Source organism: Manis pentadactyla, chromosome 4, assembly GCF_030020395.1.
Source record: "Manis pentadactyla isolate mManPen7 chromosome 4, mManPen7.hap1, whole genome shotgun sequence".
Classification (NCBI taxonomy): Eukaryota; Metazoa; Chordata; class Mammalia; order Pholidota; family Manidae; genus Manis; species Manis pentadactyla.
The window spans coordinates 82,979,173-82,990,149 of NC_080022.1; the positions used below are offsets into that span (position 1 = coordinate 82,979,173).

The following is a 10,977-nucleotide window of genomic DNA, read 5'->3' on the forward strand; positions in this document are numbered from 1 at the left end:
AAATCTAGAAGTATACAACTTGTCAACCTTTAGATTTCATATTTGCTAAACTGTTTTATTCCAAGTTTGATCCTACTAATAAAAAGATTCTTGTGAATAAATTTTCCTTGCTAAAAAATATTTTTTATTCCTTGATAAAACAGATAAAGCGTCACCTAAGAGAGATGCAATTTTCTCCATGTGCTGCTACATAAACTATGAAAATTTTAAAATATTTATTGAGGAAAATAAATCTACACTTGGCATACAAATATATACCGATAGTTGGCATATGCCTCAGTGAGTGCATGCCCAAAGAGAGGGAAAAAAATGAGTCCCTACAGAAAATTATTTTTTTATCATCTGAGGTTTTTCCACAGGTTAACCTCTCTGAGCCTCCATTTTCCAATCTGTAAAATGAGAGTATGTACTTATTATGTTATGGTCCTAAATTTAAACAAGTATATATGTAAAGCAGCCAATATCTTGTCTGGCACATACTGTAATGTCTGTTAATTCCGCTTTTATTCCACATTTTTCTCTGATCCTCCATGATGAGACAATTGGCTATGTGAAGTCTTTTAAAATTCTAGAAACATTTGTTCATTCCTCCAGAAATGTTCATTAGTTCTTCAAGAATGAAATCAATACTTGTCTAGAGTCAATGGTAAGTAAAACATATTATAATTCTTAGAATAATTTAGAAATAAATGAGGGACATAAATTGCTATAAAATATTTTTAGCTACCACATGAAATAGACTATAAACTATGCACACAGATCGTTCATGATTTATAGGCATTCTGTTTTACAAATTTCATGGCAATGTCAATGATTTGCATTTGACAACACATTTTCCAAAAAAAGATATTATCTGTGGAGGTTGAGGCCCAATTCACATGGGCCTAATTATCTCATTCATTTTTTTCAACAAGCATTTTGTTAGTATCTACATGTGCAAGGTTCCAAGCAGTCTCTGCAATACAAATCTGAAAAAAATGAAATACAAAAAAGTGAGCCATTATGTAAATTAACCTATAGACCCAACTAATTCATATAAACGAACATACTGTAACAGGACCTGTAAAGAAAAACAACAGTGTACAAAGAGTAAAAACAGTTGAGGCTTTTTATAATTTTGAATTTAGGGCTATAGGCAAACTTAGGAGAAATAACATGTGAGCTAAGAAACAAAAGATGGGCTAGCTGATCCAAGGGCTGGGAAGCATGAGACACCTTTGTGCGGACCCATCCACCATTCTCTCTGATGAGGGCAGCGGAGGCCAACCTTTACAGACTGCCTTAGTGGGTTCTCTCACCTCTGGCTTCTGGTTTGGTCAGGCTCTGGGAGATAAGACATTATAGAATAGGTTGGAATGAGTTCAGGTATTTATTTTCCTAGTTTTCTCTCTGTAATGTTACAGTGGGTGACTGTGTTCCTCTACTGAATGCTGTAGCTCTTTTTAGCTACCCTTCTCTATATAGCTACCCTTTCTCATTGTAGTAACAGCCGTTCAGTTCCACTAACCCTCAGGATCTTCAGCAGTGGCATGGAAGGAAGTACAACAGGAGAACAGGCATTGGGAGAATCAATGGATGTGACAATAATGATGATGAGATGATCTGGATGCTTCCAATGACCCCATCGAAATTATCTGGGGAAAAAATGAAAGGTCATGAATTCCTGATTCAGAATTAGAGCTAAAAATCATAAAGCCCCAATAGTAGCTCTGAAAGGTCTCTCATCTTCTATATTTACATGAGATATGGATGCAAACCAAGCCCTAAGTCTGGTCATAAGTGTTACAGAAAGGCAGTACACATAGTTTAAATGTCCTGAGCTAAGCAGGGTATTAGTAGGGAAGGAGTAGAAATTCTGAGTGAAATCTCTTACGGTAGAAAATGCCAAATGAAAACCCATAGAATTCCCTACTTTAAACCACATCTGTCAAGAAAAGTAAACCAAAAGCAATTTTGCATTCCTGAGTCATTTATACAGAGATGAATAAAACCATCAAAGACTTAAATGTTCCTATAATATCCCAATTTCGTATAGCTGAATGTCTAGTTCACAAACCAAATGGGTCATGGAAAATGAAAGTAGATTATCACAGACTTAATCAGGTGGAGATACATATCACGGGTGCATTTCAAGATGGGATATCTTTAATGGAGCAAATCAGCCCAGCCCTGGCAGCTAGCATGCAGCAATTGACCTGGCTGACCTGGCTTTTTCTTTTTTTTTTTTCCTGTACCTTTCAGCCAAGATAAACAGAAGCAGTTTGCCTTCACAGGTACAACAGTATACTTCTGTGGTCTTGTCTCAGGGCTATGTCAACTCTCCTGTGCTGTCATAACTTGAGTCTCCTTAGTTATCTTGATCTCCTATAGAACATGACACTGGTTCATTACACTTGTGACATGTTAACTGGATCTAATGAACAGAAAGCGGCAAGCCCTTTAGATGCTTTAGTAAGATAAATACATGCCAGAGAGTAGGAAATAAGGCTTACAAAAATTCAGGAATATTCTATATTCTGAGGGTCCAATAGTGTAAGGACTGTCAAGATAGCCTCTCCTTAGTGAAAAAAAAAGATGGACATTTAGGTAACCCAGCCAGATAAAGAACACTATCCAGCTGAGGTAGGTAATGATGGGAACAGAAAATTGGTTGTGGAAGAAGGCAGATATCATTATCAACTTAAACTTCAGATTTAGCTACAGAAGTAGAGTACGTAGCACTATGTTTTATGTTAATTTTTTCACTTGCACTCTATTTCCCCCACCATTACTTTATATGAAGAACACTGGTGTTAACTAAACATAACTTTTCAGTTAGGATTTTGACTGAATTGACATACTGCATGTACAGACATTAGCTCAGGGGACTTTGGGTGTCCCCTATAATGGGGAAACAAATATTTCCCCTGGACAAATGACAAAAGAATGCTGAGAGGCAAATGCACTGGCTGTACACTCTGCAGCCATGGAGGTCCTTGGAAGTCAGGTTGAGTAATAACACACAGAATTAGAGGATGCAGAGAGCAACTAATGTGGTCCATCAAGCTCAGCATGTCAGTAGGAAAAAGAGAGGTCTTGTGGTGGACACCAGCAGTGTCTCTCACGGTTTCAGTTTGGCAGACAGGCTTACCTGGAGCCAGGAACACTACAGTGACGTGACTTTGGGAGAGTATTTGGCTTGCCATGGTGTTCCATACTATACTTTGGGTGGTGATAACATTCTTCGAAGTTTCTATAAAAATCTTGGCTTTAGTCCTAAAGACAAAGAAGGCAATATTTCAGGCATTGCAAAAGTTGCTAAGCTTTATACAGTTTCTGGCTTGGTATGCCTCACAAGTTTCATATTGCTTTACACTCCGCATTGCAACAGTGCAAGGCAAATTCATGAAGGTGCAAGTTTACCTTTTGTTGACATATTTGTTGATGTTCCTCTGCATGATTGTGAAACAGAGAAACGTCAAAGAACTACCAATAAGCACAAGCTATAGAAGCTAGATGTTTCACTGGGTTTGATTCTGAATATGAAAATCCAGAGGTACCTGAAATGGTGCTAAAAACAGACTCTTCTTATGTAAATGGCTGTGTACAGCAAGTTGTAGAACTTCTATAGGAATGGGATATGGTACCTACGGGTGTATTTTACAAATTTAAAAAATCTATGTGCACCAGAAAATAAACTTCATTTGGCAAAAACAGATGCAAAAACATTACCAGCATTGAAAATTAAGTGGCTTTGCAGTAGGTGCAGGTTTTGTTAAAAGGCTGGACAATCCCACTGAATGGTTTTATGAGAGAGAGGGAGTACTTGCAGTGTCTTCATTTTGATCATCTTCTGAATGGGGGTGTCATTAACTTGTCTGTGCCTCTAGTTCTGACAGCCATTCATGAAGATAAAGAGAGGCTGGATGGCTGGGCTGCATTTGCTTTGATGTAGAAGGGCAGTTGTGTGGCTTTTCTTCATAATCCAAAGTCTTTTAAGCACGGGAAGGAGGAACACTGTGCCAGACAGTGATGAACAGCATGCAAAAACCACCTGCACATCAAAATGGTTATGGAACAAGAAGACTGGCTGATTGGAGAAGATCTTCAAGTCTTGGACCACATTGATTTGAGATGATGGACTTGATGGTGTCTATCGGTATCATTTTACTTGTACTGAGCTAAAGTAGATGTTTGTAAAGATATGAATGTCAATGATGTCTTTGCATTTCAATTATGCAACCTAGTACACAGTGGCCATGCGCTATTAAAGCAGGGTACCCATAAGCAACTTCTGGAGAGGTGCTACCACCACCTTATCCTGCTCCTTCACCCTCTTGGTGGCTGGATAAAGTATGATGATACTCCTTTGATGTGGCATGTGAAACAGCATGCTGCAATGCTAGAGGAAGGAGTCTTGAATGCTGAAAGAAGAGTGGTGGCCATCTACCATTTCCCATAATGTATGATGGGCCAGATGAAGTCCAGTGGCAATACAGAGCATGAGTGGTTGCAGGAACCAATTTCCATTGTTGGTTGAGACCCTGCCAGCATGCCTCATCCAGAAACAAGGAAGGATCTTTATGAGCCAACTCATGGCACCAAAGTGCAGACAATAGCCCCTGTTTTTTTTAATAGTTCGTTTTGAGTTGCAGCTTTCAACAAGCAAAAGAAACATATGGACTACTATGACTCTGAACACCATGAAGACTGAATTTATTTTGGGAACATGAATGCACAAACTCTCCTGAGAAGGTCAGAAATGTCCTGAAGCTTTCATGGATACCAAGGCCTGGCTGTGCTGACGGAATACTACAAATGCTCGGAGAAACCTAGTCACTCCATTTTCGACACATCATTGTGTGACAAGAAAGGAACACATAGTTACTGTTGGCTTTTCCTTGAGGTCATGTCTGAGTAAACACATCTCCTAAACACAGACCATTTTCCTTAACTAGCACCAGCTTTGGTTTGCCTTATGAGTTCTTCCTCAAAATAGTATATTACACTACTGGTTTCAATGTACCTTTTCCAATTATTATAGTTAATATTCCTACAATGCAATTTTAAAAACTCATCTCTTTATATTATATATGTTTCCATCTCATGATTTTTTAAGCTGTTAATTGTAACCAACTGTACACACATTGACTTACTTTTCATCTCTTGAAAAAAGAAAATAAAAATCCATTAAACAATAAACTTTGTTATACCTTGTTTGGGGAATTCTACAAGATATCTGTAAGAATTAGGTTTATTTCCTACATTGAAAATATAAACTGCTTTCTTTTTTCCTTCCTTCTAGTCAGCTATTGACCCTCAGCTATTATAATCTAAAGTATTCTTAAGATCTGTGATAAGCCCTGAATGAACTTTCTTTATTTAGTAAAATTAAACTTTTGACATCTTAAGACAAAAAAGAAAACTAGATCAGTATCTCCTGTGACTATAGATGCAAAAATCCTCAACAAAATACTAACAAATCAAATGAAGCAATAAATAAAAAGAATTATACACCATGACAAGTAGGATTTATTCTAGGAATTAAAGGTTGATTTGACACAAAAATCAATTAATGTAATACATTAATATCATGAAGGAAAAGGATCATACAACCATCTTTACAAATACTAAAACTATTAAATAAAAAATTGCATTCTTCATCATAAAAATGCTCAATAAACTAAAAATAGAAGGGACCTTCTTCAAATTGATAAAGACAAAGATGACGTTACCCACAGCTAACACATTTAATGGTGAAAGACTAAATAAACACTTTCCCCTTACTATCAGGAACAACACAGGAATGTTTATTCTTGCCACTTCTATTTTACATTGTATTGGAGATTCTATCTCTAGCAATTAGGTAAGATAAAGAAGCCAAAAGCACACAGACTGTAAAGGAATCTATTCACAGATGACATGATCTTGTATATAGAAAACCTTAAGGAATACACATATGTACACCCAAACCTACAAGAGCTAATAAGCTTATGAAGGTTATAGAATACTAAATCATTATACAAAAATCAATTGTATTTCTGCACACCAGCAAAGAAAAATTTTCAAATGAAATTAAGAAAACAATTCCATTTACAATAACATCAAAAAATATATGTTATTAAGTATAAATTCTTTAAAACTGAAAGACTTGTACACTGAAAGTCACAATATATTACTGAAAGAAATTTATAGAGATCTTATAAATGGAAGGATACCCTGTGTTCATCAATCAGGAGATTTAATAACAAGTTGCCAGTTCTCCCCAGACTAATTTACAAATTCAATAAAAATCCCATCTAACCTACAAACAGAATTTGGTAAACCAATCCTAACATTTAAATGGAAAGTCAGGTGTTCCAGAATAGACAAAATAATCTTGAAAAAAATGAATGAAACTGAGGGATTCATACTTCCTGATACTAAACCTTACTGGAAAACTGTAGTAATCAAGACAGTGTGATACTGACAAAGGAATAGATGGATAGACCAATGCCAAATATATGAGAATCCAGAAATAAACTCTTACATTTACAGTCAACTGATTTTTGACAAGGTTGCAAAGGCAAACAGTCTTTTCAACAAATTGTGCTGTTATTAGTAGATACCTGTATGCAAAAGAAAAAGTTGGTCCTCTATCTCACACTTTACACAGAAATTAACTCAAAATGGATCATAGACCTAACTGTAAGAGTTAAAATTATAAAGTTCTTAGAAGAAAACATAGGAATATATCTTTGTGACTTTGGGTTAGACAATGGTTTCTTAGATATGATACCAAAAGCACAAGCAACAAAAGAAAAAATAAGAAATTATATACATCAAAATTCAAAACTTTTATTTTATCAATGATACCATCAAAACAACAAACAGATAACAAAGAAAAGAAAGACAACAGAGAGTAGGAGAAAATATTTGCAAATCATATATTTAATAAGAGACTTGTGTGCAAAAACAATATGTAGAATTCTTGTAATTCAAACACAACTCAATTAAGAAATGGGCAAAGGATCTAAATAAACATATATCCAAGGTAAACATTCAAATGACCAATAAGCACATCAAATGCTTAACATCATTAGTCACTAGGGAAACGCAAATCAAAACCTCATTGAGATGCCACTTTGTGCCCACGAGCACAGCTATCATCAAAAAGATGAATAATAAAGTGTTGTGGAGAATGTAGAGGAACCGGAAACCTCCAGAGAATTAGAGAATAATTCCCATTCTCTAATTTGTATTTCTACTGCTGGTGGTAGTGTCCAGCCACTTTGGAAGGTAATTTTGTAGTTTCTCAAAATGATAATCACGGAGTTAACAAGTCATTCCACTTCTAAAATTAAACCCAATAGAAATGAAAACATACATCCATACAAAACTTGTACATGAATGTTTGTAACAGCATTATTCGTAATTTCCAAAAAATGGGGACAATCCAAATGCCCATAAACTAAGGAATGGATCATAAGGGCACATGGAGAGTGACTGCTAATGAGTACATGGTTCCTTTCGAGAGGATAAAAATGTTCTAAAATTACATTACGGGCATTGATACAATCCTTTTAATATACTTAAAAGATTTAAAATTGTACATTTTAAGTGGGTTGATTTGGTGGTGTTTGAATCATATCAATAAAGATATTAAATATTGCATACAAAATTTTAGAGGACTTGTGACTACTAGTTCTGGTATTTCAAAGAAGAATAAAATAAAATAAATAAGAAACACATGGGGAAAGCAGCATGTGTAAATATCCTGAGATGCAAGAGAGTTTGGCATAATTTAAGAATTACCAGATCAGGATCTATTTGATCATAAAAAGAAATTTCAATGGTATTCTAAATAATAGAAATCTATTAAAAGCTTTTAAAATTATCACTGGCTAAAATGTGAAAAATGGATTGGCGTGTAGAAGAGCAGAAATTAGAATAGGAAGGGCACCACTACAACAGACAAGACTCAAGGTGTTGAGTTAAACTGGAGTATTGGCAGTAGTGACACAGAAATGGATTAATTTGAAAATTATTTTGGGTGTAGAAAGCACAGAGCTATGTAAGGTATTGAATGTCACTTAAAGACAAGGGAAAGGTAAAAAAACAATGACTCTATGTTTTCTGGTTAGTGTAACAAGATGGATGGTTGATTCAACACCAAGAAAGAGAGCACGGGAGGTGATGTAGTTTGTGTGGAAAGATTTAGATAAGGATGATCATGGTACTCAAGTAGACTTATTGAGTTTAAGTACTAGAGTGGAAGTAGACATGCCCACAGACATGAGATGAGTATGTGGGCAAGAGAGACCAAGAGACCAAAAGACACACAGGGAAAGAGAGACTTGAAGTCCCATTAAGTAAGGTGAAAAGGTTGACATTCCTAGAAGTTTAGTTCCATTTCCACAAACCTTTCCAATGATTCCCATTCTCTAATTTGTATCTTTCTGTTCCTTGAAACCAATGAATTTTAAATAAGAACCAAGATATTCATCCCTCTTCAGTCTCTCACAGTCAGACTATCATGTAGCATTTAATAATAGAAACATTTCAGTAAAAAAAATGACAAAAAATAAAATAAATAAAAAGCTCTAAATTCAAAATAATTTAAACAATAAAGAGGTTATTGACCTAGGTAACTGCAAAGTCACAATAAGGTTTGATCTCCCACCTCAAATGAGATCTCCAGGGACCTTCTTCTCATATCCTCTCTCCTCTTCTCTCTGATCACTGTACGCACATGCTGATCTGGTAGCCCTCTGAGAATTCCAGGTTCTTCTGGTAATTTCAGCAAAATGTTTGCAGCAATTTCAGGCATCATATATTCCCAGGAAAACACTTAGGGAAGTAAGAGTCTCATAAACAGTAGCTGCTATACTTGCCCTTGGAAATCTGTTCCTCTCACTGGTCTGAATTGGAACTCATGTCCTTCCTGACCCAATCTCTGTGACAAGGAGACAACACTTTGATTGGCTTTTAGACAACAAAGATCCACACCTGAAGCAGGGCATGCATTCAATCTCACCCAAACTCTGGGCTGAGAAAATGCAGGGAGCAACTTTCCTCCAAAAGCATAATACTTTTGATAAATATATTTTTAAAAGGTTAGGAAAGAACAAGAATAGATGCCAGGAAGACAACAAAAAATGTCTCTCAAAATGGTTGCCATGCACTATTCCTTAACTTGGTATCCAGATCATTCTATATAGACCAGAAATCTTTAAAAATACTGTAATTTTCACCTTTGAATCAACAACAAAAAATGAACAGAATAAAGTCTTCCAGACGAAAAAGGGCATTTTTATTTCTCCTTATTGCATGGTGGAGCAAAGGCTTGACAGTGTGGTGGTGAATGTTACCATGTGAAGTTAGTGCACCAAATATACTGTCTATTCCCATCTTTCATTCAAATTCCTCACATGTATTAGTAAGGGTCACTCAGAAGCACCTACGTTAATTAAAAAAAAAAAAACGATGTTGTATGCTACAAACAGCCTCTATTCCTGGATGAATAAATAGCATTTAAAGTGGCTTGCTTTTCTTTACAGAGCTGATATTCTGTAACTCTTTTAAGGAAATAGTGTTCCTAAGACAGCCACAGAAAATATTAGTGAAAATACAGTGATGTATCCTATTATTCTATGAAAAGATGATAGCGTTTGCATTTTCAAATTAGTAGAATATTTAAAGCTACCTCCAAATAAGTATAATAATGAAATTGCTTTGTTTCTTAAAATGAAAGGGAAAGGAATACAATTATGAATACACCCTATTCTTGGTTTTTGTCTCTTCAAATATACAAAGTATTTATACCTACCTCTATGTATAGTGCAATTAAATGAACAGAAAATTCTGTTTTTAAAACCACAGACTACGTAAAAATAGGGTTTACTTTTAAATCATATTATAGTCAAGTTTGTTATTAATAATTACATAAAATATATAATCACCATTTTGTTGGTGAAAGTACGATGTAAAATGCATTATTTGCCATTCTTCAAATTTGTACTATAAAACACTGAATCAGAGAATTGAGTAATAATACTCACTATAAATATTCTGCAATACCCTGCTCCAAATCTTGAATTTCATGTATCTTAGTTCATCATTTATATGATTTATTCTATGTATTTATTTTTAAATATAGGTTCATTTATAGCACAAATCTTATTATTCTTTAAAAAGTTAAAACTAAATGCTACAGCCCTTTCCCCCTAGTAGCTGAATGAGTATTTTACACTCATTTTCCCCAGGCTTTGAAGGAAAAAAATATAATACCCAAGGTTTGAAGAATTATACCTACTTAAAGTTGGTTTTAAAATTACTTGGCTTGAGCTAGGAAATGCTATTGATTCTTTGAACAATAGTATTCCACTCAAGGGAAGAATAAATGTGATCCATCAAGGCTCTGTATATATAATCTTTTTAAAAATTCATAAAAAAATACAAAATTATACAATAGTAAATATTATTAGGCAATCCTAATGTTTGAGTTCATATTAACAAGTAAACGATTGACTTAAATTCACAAATTTCACTGTTCTGAAGTCATAAAGACAGTCTCTTATAATTCTTCCAAAGCATTTTTAACTGTTGCTGTCACATTTGGATCTTTAATCCACACGGAATAATTATGGTGTTTGGTTAGGGACATGGATTCTCAATTTTTTTCTCCATATTGTTAACCAAAAGTCTGAATGCTATTTAATCAATAGCCCATCCTTCTCCACTGGTAGGCCATATACCTTGGCCATATATCAGGTTTCCATCCAGGCATTGATATATTTCAAGTTTCTGTTCAGTTCTGTGAGTCTATTTATCTCTCCTAGAACAATACATATGGCCTTTATTGTTTATAGCTATATGTTATTTATAATTTGTAATAAGTATTTGTGTATGGTAAGGAAATCTCCTTTATACTGTGTCTTCGAAGTTATCTTGGCTATGTTAGCCTTTTGCACGTCCATTCATTTTGTAATCATCTTGTCAAGTCCATAGAAGTAAGAC

At 34.9% G+C, this 10,977-nt stretch overlaps 1 pseudogene; it reads left to right on the forward strand.

Annotated features, from left to right (window-relative positions):
• The first annotated feature begins 2,984 nt into the window (after window positions 1-2,984).
• Window positions 2,985-4,900, forward strand: LOC118911633 (bifunctional 3'-phosphoadenosine 5'-phosphosulfate synthase 1-like; annotated as a pseudogene).
• Window positions 4,901-10,977: the final 6,077 nt, after the last annotated feature.